This window comes from Pyxicephalus adspersus, chromosome 2 (assembly GCF_032062135.1).
Source record: "Pyxicephalus adspersus chromosome 2, UCB_Pads_2.0, whole genome shotgun sequence".
NCBI classification, from domain to species: domain Eukaryota; kingdom Metazoa; phylum Chordata; class Amphibia; order Anura; family Pyxicephalidae; genus Pyxicephalus; species Pyxicephalus adspersus.
In genome coordinates, this window is record NC_092859.1 from 93623535 (window position 1) to 93639353 (window position 15819).

The 15819-nt window shown below is 34.9% G+C and overlaps 1 long non-coding RNA gene across 1 annotated transcript; it reads left to right on the forward strand.

Annotated features, from left to right (window-relative positions):
• The first annotated feature begins 7681 nt into the window (after positions 1-7681).
• LOC140324002 (uncharacterized) lies at positions 7682-15547 on the forward strand. The gene is made up of 4 exons (XR_011919469.1): positions 7682-7940; positions 11871-11914; positions 12510-12596; positions 15284-15547. It is a non-coding gene; the product is annotated as an uncharacterized lncRNA (long non-coding RNA).
• Positions 15548-15819: the final 272 nt, after the last annotated feature.

Sequence of the window (15819 nt, forward strand, 5' to 3'; positions counted from 1 at the left end):
ATTTATTCTGAATTACACACCAACGCACATATGCAGTAGACCTAGTGCACATATATCAATATTGTGTGCTTTGTTAAAAATTATGCATGCAAAATAGGTGCATTTTGTATGACTAGAGGAATGCTGAAGGTTGCCCTAGTGCAATGCACTTTATTGTCCAAAAAAGCAGTTTTCAGTATGAATATGTGAATGTTCCCTTAATGTATTTATTTCACTAAAAATAATTACAGTGCAAAATATGCAGTGCTTTACCAGGAACATAAATGCACAGTCTTGTCCCTAGAAGCAACTAACAATCAATCCAAAAACTCAACTCTTCTCCTATAAAAACTATTCTACTATTCTACAACTCTTTACTCATCTACCTGCAAACTTAGAATGCACCGATTCCAAAGATATCCATTGGAAATATTGAGTGCTTATCTCTGTGATTGACAGTTTGCACTAAGCTGTTTATCGTTATGATGTGTGCAGTGATATATCTTCTCCTCAGGCCTGTTGATAGGCCACAAAGGTCTCAGAGAGGATAAAACGCAATTAAACTGTCCATCTTTGCAATCTGCTTAAAAGTAAAAAAGTTCCTTAAATGAACCTGTTCAACTTGCAGATATATGTATGCAGCAGTTGATGTTTTAATAATCAGTAATATATATTAAGTTCTTACCAGTATTTTGTCAAATTTCATTTGCTATTTTAATTTTTTATTGCAGTATATTTTGATGATTTGGCCAATAGAATATGGTAAATATATTTTTGATACCAGACTTTAATTGAGGATTATTGGTAAATCCGGATGGTAGAAAATGCATTTAAGTTAATAATCTATCCATCTGGATAAATTAATTCAATTTATCACATTTTTTTAATGGCACTTAGTATCCAGTATGCTGTACCTGCTGATATGCTGTGGATAACTGTTCCTCCACCTACTTCATTTATTTGGAGTTCATGCCGGGGCCCTTTATTTTATGTTCCAGTTGACTTAATGCTTTTTATAACCTTTAACAAAAGTGACCAAATGTATGCGTTGCTATTACATAGGTTAAATGATCAAAGAGCTTCATGCAGTGTCTACACAGTAATAATGTTTTTAATTTAAATGTAACATTCAAGTTCCATGGTCTAGTTACATATTCAGGAAGTATGACTAGTTATTGGAATATTCATGATTTAAATTGAGAGAATGTACCAAATCACTATAGCTGGTTTCTTTATATATCGAGCAGCATAAATGACAGGCGGCCATGGACTAGAAATGTAAGGGTTGTGTTGGTTGATCTACATTTTGTTACAGTTTTTAGTTAAATTGGAACTTTGGTAATAATCAAAAATTTGTGAACAGGAATTTTATTTTATTATGTGTTTGTGTTCACATTCAATAGGAAAAGATTAGATTAGGTTTACTAAAGAAATGTATGATATATGAAATGCTTGTAGTTGATTGCAATGGTCAATTTAAATTTAATGTAACAACACTAAGAGAAAATTGCTAAATGCATTTCTAGCAATACACTGTACATGCCACGCATCCCCATTGACCCCTGTCAGAAATACCGGTACCTATTAATACTGTCAGAAATGTTGTGCCTGAACCTTTAATGAAACAATGTTTTATTGATCACTAAATAAATGGTGTTTGCTGATAAATTCCCAGCTTCATGTTTGTCCCCATTAGATTATAGTTATTTACTTTGTTAAACTATTAGTGTTATTATTAGTGTATTATTATTATTAGTGTAATTTGTTAAACTTTGTTAAACTAATTAGATCAAAATTGGTTGATTTTTGGGGTTCTAATCAGACATGTTGGTAAATATCAATCAAAAGTGGACAAGTGGAATTCCTCTCTGTCCTGTTGTTCATCCAACCTCCACCCCATGATTGTAAGGGCAGAATATCTTACACATGTGTTCTGGGCTTTTTAAAATCCACGGATCTTTACGTGTGTACTAGGCTTTACATGTAGACAAAATGTTTAGTGCTGCATTTTATCTGTAAAAATAATGCCATTTCCAAGAAAACACTAAATCTTTGGATTATCCATGGAGACCAGGGACAATTGGCAGCTATAAGAGCTCTGCTTTTATGTCCATACAAAACTGTTAAGTTTATGGAAAAATAATGCCCCCTTTATAAACACAACTTTTTCTTTCATAGTTGTCTGTTATTGTTTGCAGCTGTGCTTGGATTTCTGATTACTGTCTTTGTAACAAAAGGGCTGCAAACATTATAATCAGTGCAAGGAGCTTGCTCTAAAATTATGTGTTAAAGTAACAATTTGATTGTGTTTATGATGTGCATATTTACACCATTTGCTTCAGTGAACATTGTAATCCGAAACCAAAACAAGAAAATACGTTTTTTTTACATTTACATGTAAAATAATATCTTTAACATTATCATTAACATGTTACACAGTCAATCACATACAGTATATCATTTGACATTTTTATAACATGTGAAGTCATATGTCATGTGAAAAAGAAAATACACCCTCTTTCATTTCTAAGGTTTTGTGTATACATATGTACATGTGTGTATATAATAAACATTTCAATAGCAGGTTCTAAAAAGTTTTAAACCAAAGGTATAAAACAACACACAATAGAATCCAGTGTCATTATTTATTTACAAAAATAAAGCCAAAATGGAGACGCCATGTGTGAAAAATTAAGTACACCCTTACCACTTCTCTTGCATTTGTAAAGGTAAGTTATTCACCAGGTGCTGCTAATCAAATACACTTGATGAACTGATCATCAGCAATTGTGACCACCTCTATAAAAGCAGAAGTTTTGCTGGTTTGTTGGTCTGTAGTATCCAGGTGTGTGCCATGCCAGGGATGTCTGTGCAATGCTAAGGAGGAAAGATATCATCAATGATCTTAGAGAACCAAGTGTTTGGCCCATCAGTCTACGAAGGCTTATAAGGCCATTTGAAGCAATATGAAGTCAAACATTCTACGGTGAGAAAGAATATTCACATACAGAAAACATCAGAATATTTAGAGAAATTGCAAACAACCAAGACCTACGGTACAGCTTAGACTCTACAGACCCCAGTTAGCATGTTAAATGTTAAAGCTCATGTCAGTACTATTAGAAAAAGATTGAACAAGTATAGCTTGCTTGGATGGATTGCCAGGATAAATCCTCTTCTCTGTAAAAAAGACATGGCAGCATGGCTTAGGCTTTCAACGTTCTATCAGAACACGCCACAGGACTTCTGGAACAATGTCATTTGGACAGATGAGACCAAAATGTAAACGGTTGGCCATAATGCCAGATCTTCTGCACTGCCTAACACAGGGCTGTGCCGTGTGATAGAGACTAATCTCAGAACTCGATAGAAAGTAATAAAAATCCTTCCGCACATAAAACCAAGTAAGCAGAAAAAAACTCCTTTATATGTATTTCATCCATGCAGTTAGATGTTTTCCAGCAGTTCAACATTTATAGTTTTGGTTCCCGTTGACTGTAGTCTGCATTATTTTGAATTTTTGTATTACCTTAGCTTGTTCAACCCTGCCTTTGGTTACTTGTCTTACACAGCATTATACTTATATAAAACTATTTGCATGTCCAGCTTTATCCTGGCATTTGTTTCTTGGCGTTTGGAACTGGAACTCAGCTCTACACTGGTTTCATCTGCTTGCTTGGCTCAGCGTTCTATTGACTTCAGACTCTCCGCCTGTCCAGCTTGATAGCAATGACTGTCTTAGTCTTGCCCAGTATAAGCGTGATTTAGATGACAGGTCTGGACACAAAGGCTTTCTTAGCAATAAACTGAAGTGTTAAAAAATGTTTTACAAAGCAACATTTCTTTTGTTTAGAAAGCTAGATAGAAATCTTTATTCATCTGTTAGCATGCACTTTCCGTACTGACAGGCAAGCAATACTAAAGAAATGTTTTTAAGCTTTATTTGATTTATGAAAGCCCAGCATTTGCAGCATTCAGTAGTGCTTGTGCCACATATTACTATGCTGATTTTAATGCTTCTGGATTGTAATTTATCTTAAATGATAACAATACACAACATTATCTGTGGGATTACTTACAAAGACCTGTGTAGTTGGAATACACTGGCCTGACCTCAAGTTGTTCATTGTTCAAATTTGTACAAGGATTTAATACTAAAAACAAATCATTTAACTGGTTTAAGGTATTCAGTTGTATTTGATCTGTTTAATGTAACTAATCTTATCAATTGGTGTTAATGTTTAAAATCCCTGTTTCTAGGTTTGGAGACATGATGGAAAAGGTCATAGAAAAGCTGACATAAGGAATGTTTGAGGGAAGATATATATTGCTCTGTATGTTATGTTGTGTGGTTCTGATGTTAAAAAAATGCACGCAAAAACGCAAAAACATTTCCAGTCTTTTAGGGAGCATGATAAAAGATAATAAAGCAAATTGATCTAAACCTGAAAACTGCAATATATTGCAAGTGTTTTTAGATATGTTGGCTGCATTCAGTTTATTTGGTTTTCTTTCTTTTCTTTTACTGGTCTTTCTTGCCGGTAGCATAGCTTCTGTACTAGGGTGACAACGTTCACTCACAACAATTTTGGGCCTGATTTATTAAAGCTTTCCAAGACTGTAGAAGATAGACTATCATGGGTGAACCTGATAGATCTAGCAAACCTGGAATACATTTTTAATAATCATTTGCTATTAGTTGGTAAATGTTTTCTATCCTGGACTAGATCTTATCCAGGTTTGCTGGATCACCTAGGTTCACTTATGAAAGTCTATCTTCTCCAGTCTTGAAAGAAGAAACGTGGCAAGAAATCTCCTCTTATTTTCCTCTTTATAAGGAAACACTTCTCTACTTGGAACAATGTAACTGTGTGTATCCAACACATTTTTTGGTTCCCTGCTGTGTGTAGTGGTACCAGCTGTTACCTAAGTCAATACCGTGTCCTGAAGTATGGTAGGCAGGTGGAACCACAGACAGTTTCTTCAAATAGATTTTATGTATGATAGGATCTACATCTTGTAAAGACTACGTAACTGGCTAAAGCTGTAGCCAAAGCCTAAGAACACCCGCCATGGGTGAAATGTGTTGTCTGTCAATGCTGACCTATCCTTCTAAAAATGTAGCAACACCATTATGCTATGGACTTAATTACTTGTAGGTCATTGCCAATGTTTTTTTTCAGAAAATCAAATCTCAGAACAGCAGCCAATCAACTGTTTTTTTTCATAAGGATTCCATCAATGGCAGCCTCAATATTTCTATCCAAACAAATTATTTGAAGTAAACTTTCAATAAGAGCATAGCCAACAAAATATTAACCTTATCATTTGAACTCTATCTTACTTAAGTTATTAACAAGCCTTACACCTTATTGGGAATAAAAGTCATGACCTTTATTAATGGTTGTAATCATTTCTCAACCAGAACTATACCAAACAAAAATCACTTTAACATTACACTTTACTCAATTGCCAATAAAATAGAGATCAGCCACAAAGACCCAAGCCTCACATCCTTACTCATTAAATCTCTTACCCATGTCCCTATCCAAAGGAACGGACTTGAACCCATTAACCTCAGGCCATGACAAAAAGGAGAGAGGTGGGTGTACTTTTTGGTGAGTATCTTCTGAAACTGTCCTTTTTCCATTTTCCTCTTTTAAAGATGTCTTCTACTCGAGGCTTGTTTGTTGCCAGCTCGAGGATCCTTTCCCTGCTTATTGGACAGATTTTCACGTAAGTGCTTATTATTATTCATAGCTGTAGTGAAAGGTTTATTTATCTACCTGCTTGCTTTATTTGCTGGCATGGTCCTCTGTTGTGAGCTGGCAATTTACCACGCTTTCTTATCATTCTTTAGACAAAGTAGCATTGCAGTACTTTCATATTAGTTCACCAGACATTTTAGATTTTTTTAATTTGTAATTTTTTTCCCTTAAACTTCTTACAAATTAAATTCTCCAATTTATAAGGGGCAATATTTATTTCTCATAGAGTTTCTGTAAACTTTGCTAAAGAAAAATGTTGATCTAAATATTCTTGACAGAACTTAAAAAAAGAGGTCTGATCTGGGACAGACCTGTCATTGTTGTCATATAACTGTATGTCACCCCCTTCCTTTGTTGTAGAAAGCAAAGCAAGAAGTTAAGTTTGTTATCAGTCAGGGCTGGTATGTGTTCAAATGGTGCTCAGATAAAGGAGATTTGTTTTCTGTTCACACAGCTGTATTATAGCACTCGCTACGAGCCTGAAATCTGTTTTAAACTGGCGAGCTGTGAAAGCTTTGAAATAAACCACAGGCAGACATCTGAACCTGGCTTTTATTCTAACATTATTGTCTCTTGTATAGACTGACCTGCTACCACTGCTCATTACTTGGTCCTAACAATCACATATGTATATGTGTATGTGGGGGCCACAAAATTTGCTCGCTGCAAACACTGTACAAACTCTGCTTCCCCCTGAAAGTCATGTATAGTTATTGTATCTTGCTGTTTCTATTTCAATTCAAATATACCAGTTATGTTTGGCCTGTTGTACACAATCCTTTTTTTTACTTTTCCTTCTGTTGATCATGGAGGTTGACTGTATGCAGTGAAATACAAACAGACAATAAAGGGCAGATTTACCTCTATAAGCAATACACTAATGTAAAGATCATACTTCAAACCTGTGAAAGTATTATTAAATAATTGTTTTAAAGAAAAATTATCTGAAATTTGTGCTTAATTAAAATGCACTGTTGTTTGTTTTTAGATGTGTTTTAAATCTTAGCAACAAGCTTCCTTGTAAGATATCTAAGAGTAATGTACTGTGCTGCATAATATGTATATTCTGTTTATTATTATTATTGTTAATATTATTAATAATAATAATAATAGTAATATAATAATAATAATAATCATTTTACAGTATACAGTCAGCAAGAAGTTTGGAACTAGTTTAGTGGCACATTTGCAATGCTTGCCAGGCACACCAATAAACTTTTCCAAACTTTTAAACTTCCAGTTTAGTGACTAAGGTAATAAAACCTGAGGGACAGCAGAAAAGCCAGGCATTGAGCATTTTCATAACCAGAACAATGACAAACTTAAAGCGTGACTCCATTTATATTTGCATTTATTTTTTACCCCCATGCCACTCCAAATATTTTATATAGTTGCTCTAATCCAGCAAAAATAAAAAAATAAAACAAACAAAAATATTTTTGATCATGCCTTGGCCTTGTAATCTTTAATTAATCCTATGGAGAGTTCATACTCTAGAGTCCATTTAGACTGCATTACTTTAGCTTTATTTTCAATAGGCTGCATGCAGCAAAACCAGACCTGTGTTCTTTATTACTTATATTATTATATAATATGGTATGCTGAGGGTAAGGTTCATTTGTTTTTGCCATGTGGGGTGCCTTTAAATATGACAATGCAACTGGCTGGGAAAATTTCAATGTTGTAATGATGTAACCCGGGAAATTTACAATTTACACAACAGGAATCAGAGTTGTTTAGTTCAGTGATTTATTATTTCTGCAATAGTGCAACTAATATTCTTCCACTGTACACTGCAACAGTTTGTAGGTTTTGTAGCCAACATATGCTAACATAAATCAGTACTAAAATTGTATCTTGTGGTTATGAAACATGAAATGCTAAAGATTGTTAATACATTTTGTACCTCCTTTAATCCATTTAATAATTTAGATTTAAGTTGTCAGCTACTGGCTATTTAGGGGTGGTAGGGTACATTTTGACATAACGATACTTAAAGCAGAACTATAGAACGGTGAGCAGGCAGGATGTTGATTGCAGAAGGGACAGACATCCCTCAGATCTGCTGGGATTGATTGATCTCCTGTACACATGCATGATAGTAACATTATCCTGCCTGGCTAAGAATATGAAGATGGTGGCTCCTGCAACAGAGGGAGGAATGGGGACTCTAAAAAAATTTTGATCAGGCAGGTCAGTTTATTTTATTTTTGAGGTTTATTTCTGCTTTAATCAAGGTTTTCTTGATCATAAGAAGTCCTAATATCTTTAAACAACAAAAAAGCAACCCTTTTGGATAAATATTTAGTATAGAAACAGTAATTCAAAATGTTTATGCATGTAACAAGCAGAGAAACTTTTTATTCTATATTTGCAGGAAACTTCCTTACTTTTAATTGGGACACAAAAATGATGAACCAATTTGTCTGTATTATCGCTAAAATACATTGGTGGCTACGCAGTACTTGGTCTATTTTCTGTTTTTTACAATGCTGGAAGGTTTTTGAAGAGGAAAAACAATGCTTTCTTTCTCCACTTTGTAAAGTCCTTGAAATCTATTATGATAGCAGTCACATTATTATATTTAGTAAAGACACATAAAGAATGAGTCTGCTTGTCTGCATTAGCTGTAAATAAATCCCATTCTATTTGATGGCTTGCTCTGCTCCCTGTCTTTTTACAATACCGGTAGGTTTCACAATTTTTCATCTGCGTTCACATTACAATGAATTTAAAAGTAAAACCTTTATTGGTTTTGGAAAGGGTGGGGAAAGGTTTGGAAATAAATATTGCAAGTGAGCAGGTTATTTATAACAGAATGGACAGGCGATGTGGGATGGGATTTAATTCTATCCCAGCAGCCGAATATGCCAGGAAATTTGTTTACCAATATAAAAAGAAAAGAAAACAACATTTTAGTGTTGTCTTGAAAGCAAGGTGTAAAGATAAATTATCCAAAGAGGACAAATATCTCCATGACAACTGTTCAAAAAGAAAATTCCCCTAACTTTGTGAAGATTTCATCTCACTTTCTGTTTCATCCTTAAAGCAGAAAGTGAATGGAAATCCTCCAGCAGAAAGCAGAAAATCTAAAAAAAAACTATATGCAATTTAAGATTTCTTTCTTTTTCCTGGAAAAGTCCTTGAGATTCATTGTGATGGTTGGTTTATAACAATATATGTATTACTTGTAAAGACAAAGAGCAATAATCACAATCAAGGAAAGATAATCAAGGTCTATTAAACACATATTTGGTCATTTTAATGCTTAGTTTTGTTCAGTGGAAATTTAATTTGCTGTATTTATTAAGGAAGAAGAATAACCAGGTAAAGTTTAGTACTGCTTTAATTTAGTGCATGAATTTGATATCTGGAAACTGCACCAAATATGTGAAAGGACATTGATGTGATAAGGCGCTGTAGTTGAAGAGTGCTCCAAGGCACCATCTTCATTGACACTAACAGATAAGGACAGCTGTGTTGAGTGTTTTCCCTCTGAAAGAGCTAAGATCCCCTAAATGGATTACTTCTAATGACAACTGACAAGATGGCTTCCCAAGTTACATTAAAGGAAAATTCCAACTTTGTTAAAAACTGATATAATTCTTTTGCAATTTTATTTTGATGTCAGTCTACAGCTAGACATGAGTTGCCACAAATGCAACTGAGTTCTAAGATTTCACAACCCCCTATGTATGTTCTGTGAAACATGAAAAAAGATCTATAATAAGGCTTGCTAAAAATCCGTTAACATGTTTCTTTTGTTTGACCTAATAAGAACTGTTTTGAAACTGGCAACATATATTGTGTATTTTTTCCTTGTTTGTATTGAGATGGCAATGTAAAAACATACTTCCATGGATAACTTCCTTATGGTATTGTGTAGTAGATAAAACCGGGGTTACAAGATTTCTCTCTTAGTTTAAGTTCTTGATTGCTTTATTCTAGCAGTATGTAAAAAATATTTTACCATTGAGTGTTTCATTTATATTTTGTTTGCCAAAAATGTAGCTTTTGGCTTATTTGCAACACACTGAACCAAATGTGTCAGAAACGGGGAGCCCACAAGTGGTTGGACTCTTGATAAAAATTTGAGAAAGTTCCCCTATGTAGTTGATGGAGTTACTTGGTGTGGGGCATTTATCTGAGCTGCATAGTCATTCTGGGTCAGTGATTCTGAAAGTTTTAAAGGCCGAGGATCAGAACACCAACCAGACAAGCTTTATTTTTTAGAGCCATGTCAGAAATGTCAGTTTACATATTTTCCCAGTGAGAGATCCCTTTAAATATAATTCTGGGCCTGATCAAGTGATTACAGAAAGTAGACATGTAGGTAAAAATGTGCAGTGCAGTGTTGCAGTGTACATACAGGGCCTGATTAAAGCTCTCCCAAACTGGAGAGGATACACTTTCATCAGTGAAGCTGGGTGGTTCAGCAAACCTGGAATGGATCTGGTCCAGGATTTAAAACATTTTCTAACAAATAGCTAATGATTTTTAAGAAATTAATTTCAGGTCTGCTGAATCACCCAGCTTAACTCATGAAAATGTATTCTCTCCAGCCTTGTAGAGCTTTAACAAATCAGGGCCATAGTTGGCGGGATTTATTTTTATGAACCAACCTGTGGTTTATTTTTAAGTGTAAGCTAGATAACTATATTTGTTGCTTTCAAAGTATTTTCAAAACAACATTGTTATAACTATGTGGGGTGTTGTTAATAACAGCTTAAAAATAAATTTAGTAAGTAAATAAGCAAGTAGAATAAAGTGGATAGCTGCCTTTCAGCACCAACATGTTACTTTGATTTCCTCTTTTGCTTGTCTTTTAGAAACACATTATCTGGAAAACAATAGGGAACAGCAGTTAGCAGCACATGTTTCATAGAATTCCTGTGCTCTACTTGGTATTTCTAAGATTAGTAATTACACTATAGGCAAAGAAGTACAACGTACAATTTTGTTAAGTATGTTTGCACTTAAATTTGCTTAAAACGATTCTTGGTTGGCACAAAATAGATTTAGGTTCTTATAAATTAAAGCAATTAAAACAAAGTAAGTTGAGTAGATAATGGGCAGACAGATCATGCAGAAAATTAAATAAAATGTGGTAAGAAAAATAAAACAGGAATTGTTTAAAATTGTCTATATGGAATGAAAGGGTAAACCACTTGTAATAAATTAATTAGTAATTTAGGGCCTAGTTCTCCACTGGCGCCAAACCATCACTTTAAAGTTGCATATATTGAAGCTCTAAAGAGCACCCCCCTAGCTTTCCATTTATAGCAACCAGCCAGTCTCCATGGTTGCCTTAGATTTGCTTTGCTTTGATTTCAAGTGCCTGCGTTTGCCTGTGTATTCAAACTAAAGCATAGCAAAGCTAAAGCATACTGCAATGTCCTTGACATGCAGCCTAAAACTTGCTGACAGTCCTTGCTGACATGGCCTATATAGCATTTTATTTACTGTTTACATGTATTAGGAATAACTTGAGGCTTTCAGTTCATTTAATTAGACTGTGGATGGAATGTATTATAGAAGCTATATTACCAGTCTCACCATTCCTTGAGATAATGTTTCTCCATTCTCCCTTCAGTCCTACTCACACAACCAAATGCCTGGACCAGTGTTTTTCAACCTTTTTGAGCCTTGGCACATTTTTTACATTGAAAAAATCCTGCAGCACACCACAAATTCTCTTGTCTCTAAGAATAAAAATGGCAATTAAGCTACCTACTGCCACCCACTGACATGGAAGAGTATTACATTACTCTGCCAGTCACTACAGCACAGACACTCTACAATGATAATTGGATAATTTCCTACGGCACACCTGAAAATCCCTCACGGCACACTAGTGTGATGCGGCACAGTGGTTGAAAATCACTGGCCTAGACATCCATTTACATTATCTTCTGAAAAAATTGCAAAACTAAGTCAAAACAGACATAGTTATACTCTCCATTGCTCTTTATTCACCCATGCCCAGAAGACTGTTAACATTGCTTTAAAGCTAAAGTGAAAGGCATATCCAAGGTGGATATACATATTAAATTCATATATGAAAGATGTTTTACATGCCAGAGGATTTGTATTTCTATTTGTTGTTTTTTGTTTATTCCACAGATTCATGCAAAGCAGCCTGAAAACCTGACTTTTCCCTGGAGCAGGTAAGTAATACAGCTTGGTCTTGTCTCTACCCCCAGCCCATAACTGGCCAAGGAGATGTACATCTCTGTGATTCTGTCATCTCCTCCTGCAAGCGTGTTCCCTGTTAGCACATGAGCACTGCAGCACAACCGATTAGCTCTTTGTACTACTTCTTCCCCATTCAGTCTGCATAAACAGAGACTGCAAAAGAATACTCTTAGATTGACCTTGGAAAAGTATTGGGTCTTCCTTTTGAAAAGGCCTCCGAAAACACTGAATGCATGGTTACGTCTGACTGTCTATAAATAAAAGTGAAAACTAATATCTATACTTAAGAGCCAGGGTACTAGCATTTTTAAAAAGTAAGGTATGCAATGACAGCCTCCATAAATCTGTCATACAGAGTGCCTTTTTAAAATAAACATACCTATCATCACATTTTTAACATTAGTTAAAATGGTGGCTATGAAAAAAAAACTTTTTGGGGGATGACCCCCAAAGCGGTAAAGACTGAAGAGAAAACCTGCAGCCTCTGGGGATACTTGGATCACATATTATTATCAAGAGACCTTCCTCTAATGTAAAATAAAAATGCTGTATTTCCTTCTTGTTTAGTGAGATTGACACTTTTTTTACATTTGGAGGAAGACAGATCACCTGATCTCTTGCCTGTGCAGTGTCAAGGAATTTTCACAGGTAAAGGTAAGTGAATTATTTTGTTTTTTAATGAAAGTTACACTTGGCTGTAAGTTCAAGGCAAAGGTCTCTTCTGCAATAAGATAAAGTTACCTGCCTATAATTTTTAAAAAAATTACAGTCACCTGTGTTCGCTCCAACATGGGTGCCGCCATCTTCACCTAGTCCTATTCCAGGTTCAGGTTTTTGCATGTGCAGCTCAGTGTAACTTTGCAAGAAGATTAAGAATAGGCAGTTAAAGCAGATCTAGTAAAAGTATAAGGCGCCGCTATCTTCTCTACTGGTCTTCTTGCTACGGCACCCAATCTCACACTGTGCAGGTGCGATATCGGGTGATGTAGCCCGCTGCAAAGGGGGAAAAAGGAGAGACAATCTCACTGCACATATGTGAGATTGGCATCTCTTTCCAGTTAGTGAAAAAAATGATGAAATCGGGCATGAACAAAAGGAGCAGCCAAGAGCCTCTGACGGTCCATGACATAGGTATTCTTGGAGGCTCTGCGCTCCCATTCAGTCTTGATCACCGTGGAAATCAAGACTTAAAGGGGCAGTGCTGCACCCCCCCAAAAAAAATTAAATTTTACCTTAAAAAGATAAGTTTAGGTCCGCTTTGGGTATGGTTGTTTGCACACACAAAAAAAAAAGCCTGTTCAGTTTGCAATACAAAAAACATGTTTGCTCATGGTTTTTTTAAATGTTTAGTTCCACTTTAACTTAGTATTTTAATATTGGTCTATAAAAGGTTAAACTGAGGTTATTATGGACTGCCACTCATACACCTCAATTACATATTTAACTACAGAGTAAAAATAAATAAGATAACTGTATATTTGCAATCTTTCTGTGTTTTCTTGTTTTATTTGTATTTATTACTTGTACCAACCTCCTTTCATATATTTATGACTTTTTACAATACGATGGGAAATGATGATGGTATGTAAATAAATATTATTAAAAATAACATAATGAAAAGAGTAGATGCAAGAACTGTATTTTTGAAGATAATTTCTTTCCTGAAAGCTTTATAGCAGTAGATAAATTGCAGGATATAAAACGGATATCACTCTCAGCAGGATTCAGTAAAACACAATACTGAAACTACAGGCGATATAATCTAGTGTTGCCTGAAAGCCAAAAATCAAGTTTGATCAACAACCCCCACCCCAAAATTCCTCTTTTTCCTAGAATCCCACTGAGCATTTTTGAGACTGCTCTTTGCAGCATTCCCCGTTGCGCCCAGCATAGTTTTATGATGAACCCCTGGGGGTGTGACCCTCTACTAACAGGAAGTGTGTAAACAATGCTGGATGTTATTTAATTCTAAATAGGACCAGTTCTGGGCAACAGAGTAGTAAGCTTGTGGAACACACAGCTGGAGAGAATATATAGAAATATATTTTATGTGCAGTTCTACCTCTATGAGTTACTCTTTATCCATCTATATAAACATATAGTCATAAAAAATATAGTACACTCCTTTAATTTTGATGGTTTACTTGTTGGGACATAATAAAAAAAATAATTTGGTTCTTAGCAGATTCTTAAAACAACATACAACAGATTCCTTACTGTCATCTTTTATTTAACATACCTGAAGTCAAAATTAAGAAGCCATAAGTGAAAAACTAAGTGCACGTCATGATTTAAATGCTTTCCAAAACATGTTTAGTAACAATAACTTCAAGTAATAATTTTCTGTATGAGTTGATCACTCTCACATAATTTGGATGAAATCCAGTCATACTTTTCTTTACAACATTGCTTCAGTTTATAGTTTATTGAGGTTTACAGGTACTCAAATATGCACAACTCTCTTGAGGTCAACACTTTGATTATTTTCCATTTCAGCCATTTGTTGAAGAATTACTGGTGTGCTAGTGATCATTGTTTAGTATTTTTCTAATTGTACTCTCAAGAGCTTTAACATTAAATGTGTAGCGCTTTGGTCTTTCTTTTTTCTCTGAGCATTGCATGGTCTGACCTTGGTGTGACTTTGCTGGCACTTCCACTCCTGGGAAGATTGGCAATTGTCTTGAATGTCTTCTACTTGTTAATCATCTTTCTACTTGTAGGATGATGGATTTTAAATTGTTGAGAAATAGCCTTTTAATCCTTACCAGATTGATGGACACCAAACTGCCACAACTTTTTTTTATGTAGGTGTTTGCTGATGAGCAATTAATCAAGTGTAGCTCCTGGCTGCTACTTACCCTCTAAATTTCCAAAGACTTGGTAAGAGTGTACTTAATTTTTCACACATGCTTCCTTATTGTGAGTTAGTCAGCTTAAATGATGATCACATAAAAAGATCATCTTACATAATGTAACATGTAAGATGATATTTTTTATGTCCTGATACCCAAAACCTTTAAACCTAAAATCTTTAAAATTGAAACATAGAAGATGTTTAGCAGGGTTTTATTGTAATTGTGAAGAATGTCAGAATCTATTTTTGATTACCAGACTTCTAATAATTTTCAAAAACAGTAGGAATCACTGCATTTATTAGCAGAATAGCTCTCAGTAGCACCTATAGTCATGGTCTTGAAACTTGAAATACATTCTTTTGAAGATAGCATGCTAGTTTAATGATAGCATGCTTTTTTTATTTGACATGGAACACATCAAATGTGTCTGCTTTCCTGATTATTATTTGTCTTTAATAATACTTGCATCTTCCCCCCTTCATTTAGTTCTGAGGCTGGATTTACCCACAAATATCCACTGGTGTTAAGATAAAAATATGAAACAAAATGGTAAACAATGAAGACCAAAGTTGTACCTTGTTGCGGACCTCTCTTGCAGCGCTCAGAAGTGTCCTACTGTAAGTATATAAAATAAACATGCAATGAAAAACGTATTGAGGCTCAGCATAGAAAGGTCATTACTATGAAGAAAGTTCACAATTACAGTATTGGTACCCATTGTGACCCAAGTGACATGGTCTCTTTAGTCATACTCACCTACATAGCTCTTTTTGTTATTCCCTTATTTTTTGCAGCTGCCACAAAATACAAAGTGACTGCAGGCACTGAAGCCTTCTGGGAATAATGACATCACACCCTGCACCATGTCATGGCCTACCAATTGCCCATTTAACCATAGCACTGCATTTATTTGATTATTCTTGGAACATCACTACCAAATAGAATCTTTAAATGTACTTTTATTGCATTTTATGCATGAGAGCTTCTATAGCGCTATAGATGTAATGCTTTTGGAAGAAACC